At 45.3% G+C, this 24,558-nt stretch overlaps 1 protein-coding gene and 1 long non-coding RNA gene across 6 annotated transcripts in view; one reads left to right on the plus strand and one right to left on the minus strand.

Moving 5' to 3' along the window:
• Positions 1 to 24,558, plus strand: part of HHAT (hedgehog acyltransferase) — a 489,607-nt gene that overhangs the window by 457,304 nt on the left and 7,745 nt on the right. The gene's annotated exons all lie outside the window — the stretch shown is intronic.
• LOC130362990 (uncharacterized) lies at positions 414 to 8,710 on the minus strand. Its single transcript, XR_008891671.1, has 3 exons — positions 8,494 to 8,710; positions 1,512 to 1,621; positions 414 to 650 (listed from the first exon to the last, which is right to left on the minus strand). It is a non-coding gene; the product is annotated as an uncharacterized LOC130362990 (long non-coding RNA).

The following is a 24,558-nucleotide window of genomic DNA, read 5'->3' on the forward strand; positions in this document are numbered from 1 at the left end:
CTCAGGAGTGACTCAGCTGTGACTCCTGAGCGCCCATTACAGCATGGTCCCCTTTCCGTTGGTCTAACCATCATATATTCCTAGGAGCCGGCTGTCACTAATCTAATGGTGAGTGCGGGTATTTTGCTTTTGAGCTTATTTTCTATGCACATTGATTTTTCCTATGTTTCGGATCTTCCCAGCACCACCATAGCTGACGGCTTTTTCAGACCCGCCTCCGTGTGAGCTGTTCAACTGGATCTTAACCCTGTCATTTCTGAATTAATCGCAAGTAGTGCTATTCCTTCCTTTCTTACTCACCCACACACACATATATATATATATATATATAAATATATATTATGTCTTGTACTGATGATGACGACAGCAGAATATTTCATGGCTATGAAGTCCCAGCTTAATTTTTTTCCCGTTTTACGGGTCAGGCTTTATTAACTTATTTTACAGCTTTACTTGTTAGTTCTTCCATCTCTTGTATGAAGGTGCAGTCACCTCCCTGTCTCGGCTGTTGGCTTTATTGAATAGCTGTAATTTGTTCCTTTTTAAGGTCTCGACCTGTAATATATTGTATAATTAACGCATAACTGCGACGATAAGTGGTGCCGCGGCGCTCCAGGCTGACGAATCAGTGAAGCCATCAGCGTAAAAACCTTGAAAAAAAAAAGCTTTGATGAAAGAGCAGATAAAAAAGTTAAAAAAAATAAAATAAAATAAATAATAAAATAAAATATTGAGGTAGAGTACACGTAAAACTCTTCTTAGGTTCCATGGCTTCCTGCGCAAAACTGTGTTTTTGGTGTTTTAGAGCCCCTAGATAAATGAATAATACAGTGATGCTGTCTGACATAGGAGTGTATGGCATTGTTTCCCAATCATTGTGCCCCCAGCTGTTGCAAAACTACAACTTCCAGCATGCCCGGACAGCCGTTGGCTGTCCGGGCATGCTGGGAGTTGTTGTTTTGCAACAGCTAGGGGCACAATGATTGGGAACCACTGGTCTAGAAATTCTCATTGTACTTCTCTATGTCTCATATTCCAGTCGAAATTTTAAGAATTCATGGCATGCTGTTGTAGGGAGGGAGATTTATTTTATTAATGTACCACTCCGGGAACTTTTTTTTTTCTTTTGGTTATATAGTGCAGCATAGGATATTATTAGGAAAAAAAAAATTAGAGGTTCTTGTGTGCTTACCTGTTTTAGCTGATGTGGCAGGCAGGAGTTTGCAGCCATACTAGATGCAATTAGAGAACTGAAATCATTTCCTAATGCCGCCTACATTTTCTATAAATCCCCTGGCTTTGCATAGAGAAGGTGTAGAGTCTCATCGCTGCACCTGCTCATCTAATTACACTGCTGGTGCTGGAGATCATCCAGGTGAACTACTATGTATCCTGATCCCATAGAGATAGCAGCAGCAGTATACAGATAGAGCTTGAGGGGAAGGGGTCTTGGAGCTAGCAAGAGTAATCTTATAGGTGATGATATTATCCTGTTGTTCACAGGAACCCACCTGACCCAGAACTGGCCTCTTCCTCAGACACATTATGCACTGTGAGTTTTTGTGGGTCAGACTGGTGATCACATGACCCAGTTACAGTAATGAAGCACACGAAGGATGATCTAGACAAAAAAAAAAATATGAAATACAGTGCCCAAATGATATATCATGCTGCACCAAGACAGTATCTAAATAGCATGGGAAACAGTGCCTAAATAATTCACCAGCTGTTTTTTTTACCCATTGGTCTTTGCCAAGGACACGTTCCTCAATGCAAGTCAATGGGAGGGGGCGTGACGGCTGTCACGCCCCCTCCCATTGTCTTGCATTGAGGGGCGTGGCTGTGATGTCAAGAGGGGCATGGCCGACCCCCTCAGCGCTAAAACAGTGTTCGGAACATTTAGTTCCGAACGCTGGCCAGTGAAGTACCCTCATTAGTTCAGGAAAATCAACGGGTGAGATAAAATGGCTTTACATGGCGGCTCTCTGCCCCTCCCCCCTCACTATAATGTCCATTGACTTGTTAAGGTGGATGATTAATTAATCGTTCCATCTCAATCAATCTCTTCTGTTCTGGTCTCATTCACTTAGTGATCGGCCACCCGGTCAGGCTGATATAGGCCGACGTTAATTGACTTATTAATCACGTCATCCTACGGTATATGCCAGTCTGGGTTCCCCATTAGAAAACCTATAAACAGCTCTAGCCGTCAGACATAGAAATCTATAGAGGAGAGATGCCTTATGGGTATTCCAGCTGCGCTCCCTTCATTGGTTCCAATTGATGCTGCAGGTCAAGGTTTGTTAACTCATTTTATGGCTTCACTTGTCCGGTATTCCATTTCTCAGGAGCAGATTAACAGCTGAATAGTCATGGAAAGGCTTATTGGGCCGATTATACCGCATTTTCTGGATTTTGCAGAAAGACCCTTGACACAGCCATGATAGGGGCCTATAGAAGGCTCGAAATGAGTTATCGATGTCTGCGTCTTGTTCATACACTATGGGGGTATTTATCATTGGATATACACGTCTTTTCTTGTGTACTTTTGTCGCATTTCCTCTGAGACATTGGGATTTGCGCCTTTGTCATTACGTCGTTTTCATGTTCCGACTGGATTTCAACTGTTGACAACATTTTTTTTGCAGCGGTTGGGAATTTACTAATTGCGCCTTTTATACTTTGTCGCAAAAACGGTTACTAATACCGCAGTTTTGTCGCAAATCAAAGCCATTTTTAAACTGACATAAAAAAAGTGCCATACCATCAGTTTTGGCTAGTAAACCCCAATAAACGCCAAAGTTATGATATAGCGTGCGACAAATGATAAATTTGGCGCAAGTCTGTTGCGAAAACAACACAAAAAAATAGGGTAAGAAACCACATAGAACAACCAGTTTTGATAAATACCCCCCTATTTGTATTAGACTGAGATCACTAGTGAAGAAGTGATATATGTTATTTTCATATTAATAGCAATGACCATGGCCCCACATTTACTTTTGCAAAGCCGACATATTTTGTTGGGTTGTGCGCCAGATTCTGGCGCATTGAACAAAAAAAATTCTGTCTGTGACAGAATTTGGGCCAGAGTTTAACCCCTTAAGGACCGGGGTTTTTTCCGTTTTTGCATTTTCGTTTTTTGCTCCTTGCCTTTAAAAAATCATAACTCTTTCAATTTTGCACCTAAAAATCCATATGATGGCTTATTTTTTGCGCCACCAATTCTACTTTGTAATGACGTCAGTCATTTTGCCCAAAAATCTACGGTGAAACGGAAAAAAAAATCATTGTGCGACAAAATTGAAAAAAAAAAAAAACGCTTCCGTTTCTACGTAGTACATTTTTCGGTAAAATTGACACCTTATCTTTATTCTGTAGATCCATAAGATTAAAATGATACCCTACTTATATAGGTTTGATTTTGTCGCACTTCTGGAAAAAATCATAACTACATGCAGGAAAATTAATACATTTAAAATTGTCATCTTCTGACCCCTATAACTTTCTTATTTTTCCGTGTATGGGGCGGTATGAGGGCTCATTTTTTGCGCCGTGATCTGAAGTTTTTAACGGTACCATTTTTGCATTGATAGGACTTATTTTTTTGCGCGCACGCCATTGACCGAGCGGTTTAATTAATGATATATTTTTATAATTCGGAAATTTCCTCACGCGGTGATACCACATATGTTTATTTTTATTTTTATTTACACTGTGTTTTTTTTTTATGGGAAAAGGGGGGTGATTCAAACTTTTAATAGGGGAGGAGTTAAATGATCTTTATTCTCTTTTTTTTTTTTCACTTTTTTTTTTGCAGTGTTATAGGTCCCATAGGGACCTATAACACTGCACACACTGATCATTGTTATCCCATAGGGACCTATAACACTGCACACACTGATCTCTTATACTGATCATTGTTATCCCATAGGGACCTATAACACTGCACACACTGATCTTCATCATTGATCACTGGTTTCTCATAAGAAACCAGTGATCAACGATTCTGCCGCATGACTCAGGCACTGAGCAGTCATTCGGCGATCGGACAGCGAGGAGGCAGGTAGGGGCCCTCCCGCTGTCCTGTAAGCTGTTCGGGATGCCGCGATTAGCCGCGGCTATCCCGAACAGCCCAAGTGAGCTAGCCAGCCACTTTCGGTTTCACTTTTAGCCGCGCGGCTTAGCTCTGAGTGCGCGGCTAAAGGGTTAATAGCGCGCAGCGCCGCGATCAGCGCTGCGCGCTATTAGAGGCGGGTCCCGGCTTCACAATGACGCCGGGCCCGCCGTGATATGACGCGGGGTTACTTTGTAACCCCGCGTTATATCAGGAGAGCAGGACCAAGGGCGTACCTGTACATCCTTGGTCCTTAAGGGGTTAAAAAAAAAAAACCTGACTAACTCTAAAACCGGAAAAAGGGGCGTGGTCGTTGGGGAAAAGAGGAGTGGTCACTGAAAAGGGGCGTGTTCTCGACATTTTCACAAAAAAATCAACATATTAACTAAGTTTTCCACATCAAATGTGGTGGATTTGAGCTGAGGAAAACATTACAGATCAGAACATGTGTAAAAAAGAAAAAAAGAAAAATGTAGGGAAAAGTGGAAAATATAAGGAAACCTTAGTAAATACCGTGGAAAAAAAATTGTAGGGAATTAAAACCCACAAAGAAACCTCCACAACACTCTTAGTAAATCAGGGCCAATATGTTTTCTATCTTTAAAGCGTACCTGTCATATCACAGAAAAAAATAATGCTTATATATGTTATTTACTAGATCATGCAAATGTTTAACATGTGATTATATGTCCCAAATCCCTCCGTTCGGCTGCTCACTCATTCTGCCATCCACTGCTCAGGAACAGGCGTGTTCGAGACAAGCACTGAGCCCGCCCCCTCACTTACCATGCATTCACTTCCTCCCTGAATCTGCTGCACTGTGATTCTTCATCCAATCACTGCAGGCTGCTCTGTAACCCCCTTTTTATGCTGCAGTCTGATAGGACAGGAGTGAGCACAGAGGAGTGCTAGCCCCGCCCTCACTTACTGGACTTTGTCCATGCCTGCACTTCAGTTGGGACAAAGATGATGCTGCAGCCGGACAGAATTATGTTCTAGATGGTATGGGAACCCCTAGTGGTCTTTTTTAACACATGACTTCTATAAAAAGGAGATAAACATTTTTTTTTACATGTATAAGGCTGCATGCACACCACGTTTTTGCTATACATATCCCGTATATGGTTTAGAGTTAAAAACCGTACGGAACTGTATAGAAAACCGTATGTATTGACTTAACATTGTAAACAGTTTGTCAAACGCATCATCCGGTTTAGTCCATTTTGCATCTTATACGGTTTTGTCCATTTTTTTACCCGTACCCAAAACCATAGACTACCACGTTTTTTGGTCCGGGTGAAAAACTGGGTGTCAATGGGAACCGTACAGAATCGTATGTGTGTACGGTTCCATCCGGTTTTCACCATCCGGTTTTTGACTTTGTACAGTTTTTTTTCTTTGAATTTCAATCAAACAAGTGAAACTTTATTCAAAATGGAGTGAAAAGTTAAAAATGTATAAGTTTTTTCTTAAGAAACGGATGCAACTGGACACCATTTTTCAAACCGTATACGGTTTATTTAACCATGTATGGGTTAAAAGTTGTACACACGTTTTGATACAGTTTAGTCAGGTTTTGAGGAATCCGTTTTTCATCAAAAACCTGATACGGGAACTGAATTATAAAAACATGGTGTGAATGCAGCCTTAGAAAGGTTAATGTTTTGCCAAGATGTACAACATATGAAAAGTTTTTGACTCTGACAGTGCTCATTTAAAGGGGTACTCCACCCCTAGACAGCTTATCCCCTATCCAAAGGATAGGGGATAAGATGTCTGATCGTGGGGGTACCGCCGCTGGGGACCCCCCCCCCCCCAATATAGCATGCAGCACCCACCTGTATCTGCTTCCGGCAGCGCTGGAGGTTCTGGCTCCCGACCACGGGAACGGAAGAGCGTGACGTCACGACTCCGCCCCTGTGTGACGTCACGCCCCGCCCCCTCAATGCAAGTGGGTGGGTGCTGCATGCTATATTGCTGGGTGACCCAGCGGCGGGACCCCCGCAATCAGACATCTTATCCCCTATCCTTTTGGATAGGGAATAAGATGTCTAGGGGTGGAGTACCCCTTTAAGGGGTTGTACGGGTTATTAAGAGAGGTCTGTTTTCTATACACAGCACCATTCTTGGGCTATGCCGTGTGGCTCTGAAATAAAATAAGAGACCCTTTTTCCTAATTCGGGTCATCCTTATATTAGAGACAACCCCTTTAAAAATGCACCTATATTAGGTGGTTCGTTCTTGGCCCCCGACAGCTGGTTTTGTTGAGGAAAGTTGCGGCCTAGACATTTTTCCTGCAGCGCCCACTATAGGGGAAATGAGGTATTACATGGCGGAATCCTTCTTCTTATGTCCTAATACTTCTGGAACCTAGGACTATTACAGCAGTACAGATAGTTCATAGAATCACAGATGGGACCTTTTGATCTATAAAGACACTTTTACACCATTTTGAAGTCTATTTTACAAGCGTCCCTGTTTGATTCCTCCATGTTTCATGACTTTTTCTTCATCTACCTCCACTTTGCAGTTTCTATAACAACATTCTGCCTTTCCATATTTCCTACACCGAGACGGGATAAATTCATTAAACCCACCGATCGCTCGCATGCAAATCAACAACTTGATAAACAGAATATGTTTAGCAAATATTCTTATCTTCTGCGAAACATCTGCTACTCCTCTGAATGTTTAATACATGTCATTTCACTTTCCCACATTTAAATTTTTGCTTTTTTTATGTTGTACAACTAAATTTTTTTCCATATTTTACCTCCTAAATCAGTAATAAATATGTTGGCTTGCTCCAGGTTACAGTGCCTGAAGCTTTAGGGCAGTGGTCTCCAACCTGCGGACCTCCAGATGTTGCAAAACTACAACTCCCAGCATGCCCGGACAGCCAACGGCTGTCCGGGCATGCTGGGAGTTGTAGTTTTGCTACATCTGGAGGTCCGCAGGTTGAAGACCACTGCTTTAGGCTATCAGTAGATGTTTCTATTTTCAATGCTGTTCCATAGACCTATAGGAAAAAAGGATAAACCCGTTTTTTATGGATGCTGCCGATTTTTTGAGTAATTTGTAGTTGCCCATTGTAATTAGAGATGAGCGAACTTACAGTAAATTCGATTCGTCACAAACTTCTCGGCTCGGCAGTTGATGACTTTTCCTGCATAAATTAGTTCAGCTTTCCGGTGCTCCGGTGGGCTGGAAAAGGTGGATACAGTCCTAGGAGACTCTTTCCTAGGAATGTATCCACCTTTTCCAGCCAACCAGAGCACCTGAAGGCTGAACTAATTTACGCAGGATAAGGCATCAACTGCCGAGCCGAGAAGTTCGTGACGAATCGAATTTACTGTAAGTTCGCTCATCTCTAATTGTAATGTTGTTTTGCTGATGTATAAAGATGAATAGAGAAAATTGTCTTCAGCTCAAATCTCTGGTCGCGTGCCAGACTGACGGGAAGAAGGAAGCTTGATCCGGCACTGTAAGGGTGCGTTCACACATAGTAAATCAAGAGTAATTCAGACCGAAAAATTTACGGGCGGAAAAAAGAATTTTATTTTCGCGCGCAATTTGCACGGAATTGCGCACGGAAATGGGGGAGAAAGAAGTGAAGGGTTTTTCCGCCGTTTCCGCGCTAATTCCGCACGAAAACGATGTCGGGTGGAATTTTTTTTTACCATTGACTTCTATTGATTTCTGCTCGCGGATTCTGCTTGAAGAATGAACATGCTCATTCTTCAAGCGGAACGGAATTCAGCGTCGTGATTCCGCTAGCAGAATTTCCGCAGTGTGAACAGGACAGCGGAAAAAACATTAAAGTCAATGGGCAGAGGAGATGTGAATTAATTTGGAGCGGAGAATTCAAGAGGAATTACTCGAGTAAATTCCTCTTGAATTACTCCGTGTGAACGAACCCTAAATGGGAACCATTAAAACAAGTTCAAATGGTAAACATAACACCACCGTGCCGTATGACTGTCAACAAGTCGGACGCGTTTTGAAACGTGTCTGACGGTCGTATAGCACGGGGGTGTGATGTTTACCATGTGAACTTTTTTTTAATTGATCCCCATAAAGACTAGCCTTTTAGCAGTGTCCTGCTGCTATGGTCCCCAGTGCGCTCCTTTTCCGTGTTCCCTGTGATCAACACGTCATGCTGCCGGCTCAGCAATCGCTGGTCACAGCAATGTCCCACCACAGCCAATGATTTCTGAATGGGTATTGGACTATCGGGGCCTTAACTCTCCGATGTGTCCTCCCACTACTTGTATAAATTCACCACCCATATGTCTCTTGTTATGCCTGATGAAGCTGTTGTAGCAGTGAAACGCGTTGCATGTTGGGAGAATAAACTACCTCCACTTTTAACTCACCTGTCGGTATCCTGTGTCCTTTCTGAAGCCCGCACCTACGCCGAAGTCTTCTCCACTACAATGATTTCTGAATGGCAATCTGATGTATAAAGCCCGACCCGGTCTTCTTCCTGGTGCCGGGGCCGAATACCGAACCAATCACTGGCTGAGGTGGGACATCGCTGTGGCTAGCGATTGCTAACGTGTTGACCACATGAAACCCGGAAGAGGAATGGGAGGGTCTTAAAGGAGTGGAAAACAATTATTATTATTTTTTTTAAATCAACTGGTGCCATAAAGTTAAACAGATTTGTAAATTACTTCTATTTAAAAATCTTAATCCTTCCAGTACTTATCAGTTGCTGTATGTTCTACAGGAAGTACTTTTCTTTTTGAAATGTCTTTCCAGTCTGACCACAGTCTCTGCTGACACCTCTGTCCATGTCAGTAACTGTCCAGAGTAGGAGCAAATCCCCATAGCAAACCTCTCCTGTTCTGGACAGTTCTTGACATGGACAGAGGTGTCAGCAGAGAGCACTGTGGTCAGACAGAAAAGAAATTCAAAAAGAAAAGAACTTCCTCTGTAGTATACAGCAAGACCACTCCAATTTCAGCAAGACCGGTTGACTATCTAGTGTGCATGGAGGCCATCTCTAGCACAACAGATAATGTCAGAAAGAGAAGTATGGAAAATGTAGACTTTCAATTGCCTACATTTAAAGCAGCCATAGAGTTTGATCCCTGAGCGTGCAGCGGCGTTGGGATCTGGCCCTGGTGCTATCAGTGCTATGGCACCATGGCATCTTATTTTGTTTGCTTTTTAAACATTCTCTAAGTTCAATGCTGTCCAGATCCTAATATGTCTCCATGTTATTGGCGAGAGTATGGTGAGAGACGATGGGAACCACTGGTTTAATATCCTGCAATACAGTTGGAAGTGGGTCTTAAACTATGCGCCTAAACATTGCTCTCTATACAAAGTATTCGCCTCCCTCTTTAATCACAATAGATTTGATTTGGCTTTTTGACCCTGGTAACAGATTAATCTACATTCATTCCAATGATTAAAGAGAAACTAATTGAATGTATAACTATCTACCTCCAGGCTATTACTAAAGCTGTTTACACCACCGTTGCGCTTGGCTCTTTGCCAAAAATCTATTTTCTATATAATTCCCAAAATTGTGCAAAAAAAGACTAGAAATTCTACATAAATAGCATTAGCATTAATACAATAAAATCTTCTGCAAAGAGGTTAATTTCACGCCTATAACAAATGATGGAAGAACCTACTTTCCAGTGTGCCTGAAGGCTGTAATAATAGAGGAGAAAGCATATGGGGCCATGGTGCTAGCTGCAGAACAGTTAAAGGGGTTCTCCGGTGCTTAGACATCTTATCCCCTATCATTTGGATAGGGGATAAGATGCCTGATCGCGGGAGTCCCGCAGCTGCGGGACTCCCGCGATCAGACATCTTATCCCCTATCCAAAGGATAGGGGATAAGATGTCTAAGCACCGAAGAACCCCTTTAAGGCATTTTAGGGCAAGGGTTATATGTTAAGGCCTTGCCCACACAACGGAAATTCTTGTGTTGGGTGCTTTGTGTCCAGCACATGTGTGATGGCGCACTAGTGCTTCTGTTTGTGGGGCAAAGTGTATAGATGTGTAACGCTCCTTTAGTGGTGGTGGCTCACAGTTGGAAATTACCCTATGTGGGACTCGGGTGGTTAGATTTATCACTTTGTGACGCCAGGGCACCGTTACCCTACACGGTCCAAGGATACGACAGCTTCTCCTGGGTCAGGCTCGGGATAATAAATACACCAATGGCAGGTTACCAATAACTGTCTCTTTACTGTGCTGGAGGTAGCAGAACTTGAACTATACAGATTTTAGTTGCAGAGGTATGGGCAGAGTGGAACCCGAGGAGCCTAACACCTTGCTGGGAGTTTTAGTGGTTGTTGAATGCAGCCTGAAGATCAGTGACTGAAAGCTTTAACTTGACTGACTGAAGTAGAAGTTTTCCCCACAGAGTTTTTGCTTACTGCCAGGCTGTGATTTTGGGTGGCTGTGGAATTTAGTAGACTTCTCCCTTAGGCTTCTCCTCAGCTGCTTGATTGCTGGAACACACTCTCCTCTCACTCTGATTTCCCTCACTAGACACTAACTCTCCTTCCCCCCTACCTTAAGGGCTAGGTTTGGGGGTCTCCCATTAGGTGTCAAGGTCACCTGGTCACTCTGCCTCAACCTCTTAAAGGGTTATCCACCATAAGGTGACTTTAGTACGTACCTGCCAGAACTGGGTATTTCCTGTTGGATTTCACTCTCTAAACTACACATCCCACAGTTCCATGCTTGAAAGTTTGAGATCACTTTCCTTCTTCCCACAGATCAGCCACCCCACCCATTGAAACACAGTGTTTTCTAACCATGGTGCCTACAGCTGTTGCAAAATTGAAGCAGGACTGGCTCCCTCTGATCACCTGACTAGTGATGTCAGGTCTCAATGCGCTACAACCTGGGAAATCCTGAGACATGAGTAATTTTGTATGCTGTTAAAAATAAATATTGGGGAGATAATCACAGAAGAATTGTGAGACCACCATGAAACACAGGTACAGACACTATATTATAAACTACACTAACTGTACAGCCCCTGTAGCATAGTCAAATAAAATAAAAATTCCTGGAATACCCCTTTATGGGCACAGTGCTCAAGAAATTACATAACATAATATAGCAATATCACACAATATAATAAAGTGAAATAATAGAACAATGGGCCCAGTAAACAGTCAAACAGGGTTTCTGAGGCAATCTCTAGCCCACAGGACAGCCTTTGGTGCTGGGATACCACACATGTATTGGAGGTAAGTAGTGATGCTATGCAACACTACTCACCTCCACCAGCAGCACAGTATACAGCAATGCAGAGCACACCGCTGTATACTGTACAGCGGGACTCCCATCATTATACTGTACATGACTGGATGGGATTTTAGATACATCCCTTCCTCTCTAACCCACTCTTAACCACGTAACAACCCCTTCTCCCAATAGAAAAGACACTGACACCTGCTGTGGGAAAATTGGGCCGTGTGGCCCATTTATTTAACAAACCAATAAATAACATTTGAATATTTACATATAAACATAACCAAACTGGAGGGCACTCCCCTCCCCCAACCGGATTTGTGCAACACGCTTCTTACCCCTGGCCGCGAGCCCCTGGCCCCGGGGCACCCCGGTAACCTTCCGCACAATCCCTCGAACTCCTGAGGCCCAGAACCACCACCAGGAGGCCCAATTGAACCATCTCAAACATTTATCTTTCAAACTATTAACTCCCCCGGGACCCTTTCACATGCCACAGATGAAAGACAGTGACACCTCACTGACCTTCATCCCGCCACACACGCAACGCCAGCTCAATACCCCCTTGCAAGGCCAACACCCACAAATCCATTCCAATGTCATTTAAATGAATACCATCAGGATCCAAGAATTACCAAGGCTCCCCCTCCAGATCAGTGTGCCTCACCACTATCCCCCCATTCCTACGAACAAAACGACCCACCTCTTTGTTGAGCTTGACCCGAGCCTTATTCAAGCGATCCACCGACCTGGCGTGCCGCCACACCCGCCGAGCCACCATGTCAGACCAAACGAACAACAAACCTGGAAAGGTAGATTTTAGCCTCAGAATGTCAAGCTTAATGTCTCTAATTAACTCCCGTGATGATCGAAGGCCCAAATCATTGCCCCCAGCATGCACCACCAAGATGTCCGGGTGGCGGTCCAAAGAAGCGTTGAACTGTACCTCAGGGAGCACCCCGCACCACAGCATGCCACCAATTCCAATCCACCGCAACACCGCCAGGTCCCTCGAAAAACCCAGCTGCCTCCCGTTCCGTCTCACCGCAGCCCGGATCGCCCCCCTCCGAACATAGGAGTGACCAAAAATCCACACCAAGCACGGATCACGACCTGAAAAACACAAACAAGAAAACATAGCAAGCAGAATAACCCACGTAACATAATCATAACAGATGGGGACGAACATACAGACGAAAACGAGCAGACTCCCATCGCCCAATCCGCCGAATCACTTCCTCACCCATCCCCCACCGGGCCGCCTCAGTGGCGGCCCATATCCTAAATGAATGAGAACTGTAATCCCCAGGCTCTAGCCCCCGTGCCTTCAAACATCTACGGAAAACAGACACAAATTGAAAGCGCGAGAGAGATGACCCATCCCTATGCACTAAAAAAGATCCCATACCATCCGGCCTCACTGACAGAAACGCCCGCACGCATCGCACCGGGCACACCAAGGACCCTGGCAACTCACCTAGAACCACCCAACAACCCCGACCTTTCAGATCAGTTTTGGACCTGCGTAAAAAACAACTCACCCCCTCCGCCTGCAAAATCACATCCCCATACAACAAACCCCCAACCACCGATCTACTCTGAGCAACCAGTTCCGAAATTCGAAAGGCCCCAAAAAAGGCCAACACAAACGCCACCCGAAACAACAGCACCTCGTAAGCATCCGTGCATTCACACTCCACCCGTTCCACCAGGAAACCCAACAAATCAAAAGAAACCGGGCGACGCCTATCCGGCTGCTTACCCCCCCTACGGTATCCCATAAGGGCGCGACGCACTAAAAAAATGCTTAGTGGCATCCCCCAGGCCCCGCACCAAAAACCAAAACGCCAGAGCTGACATACGGCGTGACACACCCGAAACAGACACCCCCGACTCAAACTGCATCCCCACAAAATACAGCACCACAGTCACCCAGTCCTCAGTACCAGCACACACACCCACCCTCTCCAGTAACACCTCCCATTCACCCCAAACCTTCGAATACGCAGACCAAGTGCGAGCACTCAGTGACCTCTGAATCAACTGCGCCGCCGCTCCCAAACCACGCTCCACAGCCAATCGGGGCAAGGGATCCCGCACCGCTCCGCCTCCGGTGCCAGCACGCGAAACCTGTCCCACTGTGAACGAGAAAGAGAATCAGCGACAGAGTTGACAACACCTGGAACATGTACAGCAACAAACTGCGCATTCAACAACAATCCCCGCAGAACCAAATGACGAAGCAAGCGCAAAACCGGCGGAGAACTAGAAGTCTGATTATTAATCGCATGGACCACCCCCATATTGTCACAACGAAAACGGACCCTCCTATCCCTCAGCCGATCCCCCCAAATTTCCGTTGCCACCACAATAGGAAACAGCTCCAACACAACTAGATTAGCCACCAAACCCGCCGCACGCCAAGAATCCGGCCACCCCGCCGCACTCCACTCCCCCTGAAAAAATGCCCCATAACCTACCGAACCCGATGCATCGGTAAACAATTCCAACTCAGCATCATCAACCACCTCCGCCATCCACATGGACCTGCCGTTGTAAACCGACAAAAAGGAATCCCACACTTCCAAGTCTGCACGCACCTCCCCAGACAACCTAACATAGTGATGCGGAACCGTCACCCCCGCCGTGGCCAAGGACAAACGTCTACAAAAAACCCTACCCATAGGTAAAATCCTACAGGCAAAATTCAATTTCCCCAACAACGACTGGACCTCCTTCAAAGGTGCCCTCTTACAACGCCGACACTGCTGCACACACTGCCTCAAATCCGCCAACTTATCCTCCGGCAAGCGACACTCCATACGATCCGAATCAATCACTTTACCCAAAAACTTCACTACCGTGGACGGTCCCTCCGTCTTATCAGGAGCTAACGGGACCCCAAAACGCTGCGCTACCGCCTCCATAGTATGCAACAACACCGAACAAATCCGAGAGCCCCTGGGCCCCAAAAAAAGAAAGTCGTCAAGGTAATGCAGCACAGAGGACCAGCCGGCCTCCTGCCGCACCACCCATTCCAAAAAACAACTAAAAGCCTCAAAATACGCACATGAAATCGAACAGCCCATTGGTAAACAACAATCAACAAAATACTGACCCTCCCAACGAATTCCTAATAAATGAAAACTACCCGGATGGACCGGAAACAAACGGAACGCCGATTCCACATCCGTCTTGGCCAATAATGCCCCTTGTCCAAACTTCCGAACCCACCGCACCGCTGCATCAAAAGAGGTATATGTCACCGCACACACACCCTCCTCAATCCCATCATTAACCGAAGCCCCAGCCGGGTAAGACAAATGATGTATCAATCTGAACTTGCCCGGCTCCTTTTTAGGAACCAGGCCTAGCGGTGAAACCACCAAATCCGCCAATGGCGGGTCCGGAAAAGGACCCGCCATCCTGCCCAACGCCACCTCACTTTGCAGCTTAGCCGTGACCACCTGAGGATGACCATAAGCCGAAACCAAATTGCGCCCCCCAACCCCCTGCGCAACTGCCGAACTGGGAATCACAAAACCCAAACTAAAACCCTCCTCCAACAAAACCGCCGCCGACCTATTTGGGTACTGTCTTAAAAACGGCCGCATCACGTCCACCCTCACTGGAGTCGCCCCGGGACGCTGAAGCCTCAGCTCCCTTTCCTTTCCCACGCTTAAAACATCGGGAGAAACTGTGAGCCCCCCCACACCCCGAACATTCATGCTTAAATTTACAATCTGAGAGGAAGCGGCAATGCCCTTCATTATACTGCCAACAGCAGCCCCGACGCGAACCGGCCGACTGTCCGGCCGCTGAGAAACCGCCGGCCGCCCCCTGAAAGGGCTGAGACCCCCCACGAGGAGCGGCCATAAGTCGCATCCATAAACTTATGTCCTTATGATCCCACCTCAAGGAAGCCCGGACCGCCTTGCGCTGACGAAAATGCTCGTCATAACGCAGCCACGCCACTCCCCCATACACCCGGTACGCCTCACCAATAGAATCAAAATAACAAAAAAGCGCCGAACAATGTTCTGGTGCCTTCTCCCCAATAACACTCGCCAGGATAGAAAAGGCCTGCATCCAATTAGTAAACGTGTGAGGTATCAGCCGATACCGCCGTTTCTCCTCCTCCTCCTTCTTACTCTCCTCCGGCTTCTTCCTATCTAAATTAAATTTTTCCAACGGAAGCAAGGAGAAGATCTCGACATATTCGTCCTTCCAGATCTTCTCCTTCACTTCCGGTTTCAAGTGAGCCCCCAGGGGCCCCTCAAAACAGACATACACTTCCCCTTTCGCGGAGTCCGCCATACGGACATCCTCCGCCGCTGCCTTAGCGACCGCTGCAGCTCCCACAGCACCTCCACCCACGGCCAATGCCACCACCGACCCGCCCCCCGCCGGCGCCTCAACCTGTACTCCCGCCGCCGGAGCAACCCACACAGGAACCGGGGACGCCCCCACAGCCGTACCCCCAGGACGCCCAGACAAAACACTCATTAACTGTGAAAGCAAAACCCGCAACCCCCCATCCCCCGTCACATTCAAAGGAACAGGCCCCAACCCCAAATCCCCAGAGGACTCACCAGGCTGACCCGAAGCCGATGCCCCAGCAGCCGCAGGCCTGGGCGTCCGCTCCCTGGAACCGCCGGCCGCACTCCTGTCATCCAGCGCTGTTGAAGGTCCCGCCAAATCCGCTCCAGGCTCCCGCCGAAGAATGACCGCCTCACCGGCCGCCCTCCTTTCCGGATTCGCCAGCTCCTCTTCAGCATCTGCAGCACAATCAGAAAGGGAAGAATCAGAAGGAGAATATTCCCCAACTGCAGTTCCAGACCTGCCATGCCGACTCCTACCACCAGGTGGCGCCCTCTCACTGTAGCACTCTGGATCCTGCCGACCTCCAGCCAGCCCATCTTCCCTCACAGGCAGAGAGACGCTGACAGAAGATCTCCGAGCTCTGGCCTCCCCTGCACTCCCGGAGCTCTGCTGCTGTGCTGTACGCTGCTGGGCTGCACTCAGAGAAGGTGAGCCAGCCGTGTCCCTGCTGCCTCCGGGCCTCCTCTCCTCTGCAGACCTGGCCCCAGAACGCTGCCTAGAGCCCGACCCTGCACTGGACAGGGCCGGCCCTGCCTCCCCTCCTCCACTCTGCCGGGCCTCACGTCGGGCAGATGAAGAGACCGCAGCCGCCATCACAGGGGGACCGGCAGCTCCGGCCATCCCCCGTTCACTCCTGGTGCCCTTCCTCGACGATCTCCGACCTGACACCCCCACCTCAGGGACGGCCGCACCACCACCCGGGCCGCACAGTGGGGAAGGAGCGGAGGGACCAGCAGCTGCCCCCCCTCCTGCATCCTCTGCCCTACGCCCTGACACTGTCCCCCGGGAAGCCGCACTGGAAGTGCCCCCGCACACTGTACCTGCCATCTCCCGGGAAGATCGCACAGGGCTCAGGCACCGCCGCCTGCTACGGGGAGTGGGCTCAGGACTCAGACGCTCCGGAGCCCTGGATCTACGGGACCCGCGCCGCAAGCCAGGGAGGGGGTCAGCCTGCACCCCACTCCTGATCCCCAGGACCCCCCGCACCTGTTCCTGCACCCAAGCATCCCCATGAGACGCTGCAGCAGCCCGGAGGTGGGTGAAAAGATCATCCAGGGACGACATGGCACCTTCTTCTCGCTTCTACACGCCGACTGGTGAGTACCCTCCCCCCCTGGGGCACCCCCCTATATACACTCCTCCCCCTCCCCTCCAGATGACCTCTCTTTCACACCACTATCGAGCCACCTGCTACTGTCCCTTAAAGGAGCAGCAGCCATTTAACCCTTTAACCCCCATTCTCTTGAAATATACCTCTAACCCCATTAACCCTTACTAACATCTGGGAGGGCCACTAAAACCCCCGTCAAGACGCCACTACGCCAGGGGTTCCCCCGCTCCGTTTGCTCCCAGGAGCGGGACTCCCGTCATTATACTGTACAGGAGCGGGACTCCCGTCATTATACTGTACAGGAGCGGGACTCCCATCATTATACTGTACAGGAGCGGGACTCCCGTCATTATACTGTACAGGAGCGGGACTCCCGTCATTATACTGTACTGGAGCGGGACTCCCGTCATTATACTGTACAGGAGCGGGACTCCCATCATTATACTGTACAGGAACGGGACTCCTGTCATTATACTGTACAGGAGCGGGACTCCCGTCATTATACTGTAAAGGAGCGGGACTCCTGTCATTATACTGTACAGGAGCGGGACTCCCGTCATTATACTGTACAGGAGCAGGACTTCTGTCATTATACTGATGGGAGTCCCAGCTCTGTATGAGCTGTGCCCGTGGCACGGTCTACCACCTGCCCAGCCAGAAAAGGGATTAAGGACGGATGCTCATTATGACATTTACTTACATAGCACCATCTGGTTTTGACTCTTCCTGCAGTCACGTCTCTGCATAGTGATCCCCTGTTCACTGCATAAACCAATTAGAAATAGCTTGCTTGCTTATTAATTGTTTGTCAAGAAGCAGAGTCTGTGCAGTCACATGGCAGTATAACACAGTAGACTTCTTCTACAGGGACATGATATAGAAAGTACAGTGTCAGGTGCCAGAGGAAGAGGGAGACTGATCCTGACCAGAGCCAGATCCCAGCAGTGCAGAACCACAATCATGGAAACATAGAAACTGATGCTACAAATGATGCAAATTACTTGCGATATGAAAATGCTTTGTGAGACTAACTTTTTAACTAAGATGAAAAATATGAATTTGAATATTTTAGCATTAAATATTAATCTAGACTTTCCAGTATACCATCCAGAATTATTCTGTAAGCCAATAATCAATATTTGTGCCAATATAACCTCCTAGTGAAGAATCTACTAAGCTTTCAATTGGATTGTTCCTAGAATTAAATAAATAAATTTGAATATTTGAACATCGGATATCAGTTTTCTGCGTCTGCTAAATATTTAGGCCTATCCAAGTTATAGGGGGGTATTTCGCTCCCTGGCATGCGGATGATGAGTTTGGCAAACATCTTTATTTCAATTAATTCTAACGAGTTGCTTAGGCTTATACTTAATTAAGACAAGAAGTGCTTAATTGTCTTGATTAACACTATTAGAATTGATGAGAGAGCATACTGACAGGTTGGAAATACGATGGTACCGCTGAGAGTGACTGATGCTCTGTACCGCCATTGTTGGCTTTATTATGACAGTGACAATGACGAGCGCCTCAGTATTATGCATGTCTTTCTTAGAAGAAGATGGGAATTGTTCTTATTTATTAGTTTCTATGACTTTTCTTTCTAAGAATATTAGAGTCTTTATGTCTTGAAAAGCCAGAGGTTGTCTCATGGCTGGTGTCCAAGATCATTTCTGGGCATTGGCTTCAACAACATAATTCAGGGGTGAATTAATAATGTATTTCTAATTATTGTGAGGCTAAAGTCTTATATATAACTTATCTTTATTACACAGACATGTTTTGAGAAAAAAAAAGTTATTTGTAAAAGATGATGGTAAAGTCAACCTTACATATTCTCTCCTGTACTCCAGCTTCTACAGTGGACCTCCATTTATAGAGATAGGACAAATTGTTAGCATGTATATGAGATTGGGCGCCCCAGCTTAAAAGAAATGTATCAACTTTTTTTCTACTGGTTAGAGCCAGAGGCTAAAACATGTTTGTTTTTTTTCGCAAATCTCTATTTTCTGTTAGTATTCTTTTTTTTTTTTTTTTGTACATTATTATGGGGGCAGCTATATTGCCTGAGCTCTCTGCACATCATTTAGAGATATGCTTTACAGCAGCCCAATGAACATAGAAAACAATAGACTGGAGCATACAACCTTTTATGGGAGATTTTCCTAGGCATGCTCTGTGACCTGTGCAGAGGTCATTGTGCAGGGAGGGGAAGAGGGTGGACTGGGACCGTTACCTGTTGTGAATGGCCTCCCCTCATCTTATCTGTATGTCACCTGTCACTGTAATTCTTCATCAAATGATAAATAGACTGCTGGGAAGTGATCTGTACAGAGCAGGAAGTATAACATTTGAAAAAAAAATAAAAAAAACACCAGCAAAAATTCTTAAATCAAACATTTTGAACATAAAAACTTAATTTTGACAGCAGGTCATTTTCTTTGGGAATGCAAGGATTACACCTTCTAGCCTGACCTTAAAAAATTAAGGCCCTAAGGGCCCTGATACACATTAGAGACTAGTTGTCTAAACTCACTGTTTGTGGCAGGATTGGCCCAATATATTTTGTGTACGGCGGTGTCCCTTGTCTTCTTCTACCAATGTTATTGGTGGGATGAAGGATGAGGCATGTTAAATTTCAATGCCACCATAATATAACATATAAGGGTTTATCTTTAAATTTTATAGCCCTAAATAGCTGCAGCTAAGTATACATTCAGGAAATTACCTCTAGTTACTAGTAGACTATATTAGTGCTGGCCAGTATACCGGTTCATACCGAATACCGAAATTTTTATCCTGCACGATATGAATTTTTCCCATACTGCAATACCGGTTAGGCCCCTCCCCCTCGGGAATGAATTAATTATCAACCCAGCGCTGCGCTGTCCCCATCCTCCTCATCCTCCTGTGTCTTGCGGTCCGCCTGCTCTGGAACTCTGTACTGTACGCTGTATCCCTATGCCCGGGCTGCAAAAGATAAACAAAATAAACTTTAACTCACTTTCCCCCATTGGAGAGCCATCAGCCTATCACCGGCCGCAGCGATGTTCCTTTTTGGCCGGTGATAGGTTGAGCCCACTGTCATGTAAGAAGCCTGCTTCTTACATGACAGTGCGCTCAACCTATCACCGGCCGAAAAGGAACATCGCTGCGGCCGGTGATAGGCTGACGGCTGATATTTAGTTTATCTTTTGCAGCCTGGGCATAGGGATACAGCGTACAGTACAGAGTTCCAGTCCCGGCGGCCTGCAACAAACAGGAGGACGAGGAAGGCAGCGCTTGCGGGTGACATGTGATTAGTTCCTCAATGGGGACAGCGCAGCACTGGGCTGATAATTAATGGGGGGAGGGGAGAAGCAGAACAGCACTCATGGGTCACATGATTTAGGGGGGAGAGAAATACCGTTATATACCGTGGAACCACCATAAGTTACAAAAATACTGTGATACACATTTTTGGTCATACCGCCCAGCTCTAGACTACATTAGGTTCTTCAAATTCAATGGATCTGCCAAGATTACTCCATAGTATGTGTAAGAATATGTTTTAACAATATCCAAAGAAAGCATATACCTCTAAAGTATCTGCAAAATGCAGCCTAAGAAATATAAATGTGATGATTCATGTATATGGAACATTACTGAGAACCTTTGAGAAGTGGCTCTTCCACATGGTTCTTGTTGACCATATTGAATGTGTAGAAATAATTCAATAATTCCTATAAAGATGAGAGAGAGAGAACCAATAGTCTTCTGTACCGGCTGAACCTTTCTGTATAGTTGGTTTGGTCTTCATATGCTGTGATTTGGTCCATTAGCCCTGCTTACTTAATGACAGTACATAGCACTGTAGACCTGTAAACACAATATAGGTCACAGCTTATAGCATGTTTAATGGCCGGGACCGGGTCATTGTATAAGGAGATAACACAACAGGATAGGAGTAATGACACGGAACAACAACCAAACACTGTATTTTTCGACCTCATTGAGTGATCATTGAGCTCCAGTTGTCTAGCGGAGATCAAACATGTATGTATATATATATATATATATATATATATATATACATATTTTGTATGGAATAAAAGCCACCTGATTTTTTCACATTTTTGGAGTGCTGCGACTATCTACTTTATCTACTATATATATAATCTATAAAAAGATGGAATTGATGGCCACAGGGTCAGCTGTTCTATAGAGCCGCAGACCAGCCATATACACAATGAATGGCTGAAAGCAGTTTTCTCCGCTCATTTTTAGTGGTGGAACTGGGTTACTGCAGCACATTTTATATTAATAAACACAAAGGAAGAAAGAAGGGGGCACTCATATAAGTCTTCTCTCATCAAGATTTTATTCAGTGCTCAACATGAGTAGGGACATCAGACAGATATCACAAGACGCCGGACCAGAAACAGGTAGGAGTCATGATGGGGATAGCTATTTCACGCCGCTCCTGATGCTTCTCCAGGCCACGCCTCTTCCGTGACGCTGGCCAGGTAAAATACCTGCTGGCCAGGTGTATCACTGGGAAAGGTGTTCATCATATACTTAGGGCGTTTACCCAAGTGAATTAAACAAAACACAGTGCATTAAAATCTGTGATTGCAAACAATTTTACATACACAACAAGAGCTTTCAATGTGAGGTTCAGAGAACATGTCAATTCGATAAAAATGGGAAAAGGTTGCCCTAGACTAATTGCCCACATCAAAGAAGAGCATAACGGAAATATAAAAGCCATGTCGTTCTTGGAATTATAAAAAATAGAGTTAAAAAAAGGAAGAGAGAGAAAAAAGCATTATTACAACGGGAAGGTAAATAGATTATTAAAACAAGAGCACAAGGTAGTTTCGGTCTGAACAACCGACTAGACATAAGTGCGTTTATTTAAACCATCGCTTGCTTATGAAAAGATAGATAGTTATCATTTATGCTGCTAAGTTAGGATTTGTACATTATGTTTGATTATAGCATACACTACATAATTGCTTCTGCAACACATATTGTTCCACACCTATAATTCCCTGGGCTCAAACATTTACCTAGCCATATTTAAGCACCAACAAAGAAAGAAAGGGGCTACGAAATCGGCAACTGGATATTAGACTGTTTCTATTTAATGGGTGGCTGATAATGGGACGTGCTGTCAACAAACCGGGAATAAGGGAGGTGCTCGCGTATGACAAGGAAACTCCAATTACAAGCAACACAAAGAGAATGAAGAACGGAGCACTCACCCGGCGTGTAACCCAAATAGGCAGGTCGTTACCGACGTGTATCATTCTTCGGCAGGGAGGCGGTAGATGGCAAAACCGGCGTCTGAGCTCCCCCCGTGCTATCTACCGCCTCCCTGCCGAAGGGTCACTACACGTCAGTAACGACCTGCCTATTTGGGATACACACCAGGTGAGTGCTCCGTTCTTCATTCTCTTTGTGTTGCTTGTAATTTACCTAGCCATGTTTCTTTTATAGTACCCTCTCTGAGTTTGCTTTGCACCAGTATATCTTTAATGTTTTTACATTTTTTTTAAAGTTGCCAGCGGATTGCTGTCAGCATACTCTTTTAGGACTATGTCGTTTTGTATCAAAAACCAATTCTTTTTTATGGACTGTTTGATACAATTGGCTACTGGACTGTATTTAAATGAAAAACAGAAACGGGAACCATCCTCTTGCTTGTTTACTGAATTGGGGTCCCTGTCCTGATGTCTATTGATATTCTTCTTCTTCTTCTCTTTCCTGCCTTGTAACCGTTCTCTATGGCTAATTTTCTCTGCTTTCTTCATTGCTTCTTTCAATACATATGTGGGATAACCTCTCACTTAAGTTCTTCTGCCTGCAAGTGGTAATCACTCTCTCTACTGTTTATCCATTTTAGTCAAAATTAAGATTAATATTAATAGTGAAGTATCAAATCCTGACATTTATTTAAACCCAATGGAACCAGGGTAGAAAGCTTCAGAATCCAAAAAGAAATTTTTGGGATTCTGAAGCTTTCTACCCGGGTTCCATTCGGTTTAAATAAACGTCAGGATGTGATACCTCACTATTAATATTAATTTTGTGCCTGATTGTTAGTAGCCCTCTGTAGGTATCAATGTTCAATGGATAATCATATTTCTCTGTTAACATTAACATAGTGATCTATAGTGTTTCCTGTATATTTTTTCTACTTACATATGTTTTTCATCTATATGATTTGTACTAATATATTTTGCAAAATTTGCATTATAGATACTAAAATATTTTCTTAATATAGCACATCTCCAGACATTGCTTTTATGCATTTCTTTACATTTATACTTTTGTATGGTTTTTATTATACATTCCTAAATGTGCTATTTTTGTAACAAAGACCATGAGATATTTCTCCTCACAATCTTGTAAAGTGTGGAAGGAGTTAATGGCACCTGACCACATTACCTGTGATCGACTGCCATTGCTCCGCCTATATATACCCATGTTTCCCTTGTGTATGGTGTATGATTAAGAGCGCTTTGGCGCTTGAAACACGTAACCCCTTGTGCTTCTGCACTTGTCTGCTCAATAAACTGGATTTTACTTGCAAGATCAAATAATGGTATATAGATATTGCAAAAGTACAAAAAGTGCACAGTATATAAGTACAAATAGTGCAGAGTGGGCAGAGAGTACATATGTATGAGTACAAAGACAAGGAATGGTACCCTGAATGAATAGAAAACAAAGGGAACCAAGAGAAACAGTCAAAGATATATAGGTATATAGAGTAACCCCCCCACCCCCGTTGACTCCTGGACAAAGACCCCTGGGCGAAATGAATCAGAGGTTTGGTGGGTTACTGGGGAACAGGGGGTCTCATATACTTGTTATCTTTTGGTCTTGGTCTGTCTTTGACTGTTTCTCTTGGTTCCCAGCTACCTTTACTGCTTTTCTATTCATACAGGGGACCATCCCCTTGTCTTATACCTATGTATTCTTTCCCCACTGTGCACTTTTTGTACTTTTGCAATATCTATATACCATTATTTGATCTTGGTACACATTACTATATTGCAGTGGTTCTCAATCTTTTTCACGACTGTACCCCTAATGGGTGAAAATATATCCACGGTTACCCCTCGCGTGGAACTTACGCACGAGGGGTACCCGCGGACAAAATAAGTAATAAAAGTAATTAATTTCATAATGGCATTTGCTTACCTTTCTAATGTGATACTAATGTGATAGTTAATCCCCTTTCCCATTATTCCCCCCTCCCTCTGATCCCCTTTTGCCATTACCCCCCCCTCCTCCGTCCTAATCCCCTTTTGCCATTATCCCCCCCCCACCCCCGCTCCATCCTAATCCCCTTTTGCCATTATCCCCCCACTCTCCATCTTAATCCCCTTGTGCCATTATTCCCCCCTCCGAACTTGGCAATCTCTTGCTCTCCCATAGAGCTGCACTGAGAGGGCATGTCGGCTGCTGCTTCATGGTCGAACTCACCCCATTTAGGAGGAAAGCCGGA

The sequence above is a fragment of the Hyla sarda genome, chromosome 3 (genome assembly GCF_029499605.1).
Source record: "Hyla sarda isolate aHylSar1 chromosome 3, aHylSar1.hap1, whole genome shotgun sequence".
Taxonomy (NCBI): Eukaryota; Metazoa; Chordata; class Amphibia; order Anura; family Hylidae; genus Hyla; species Hyla sarda.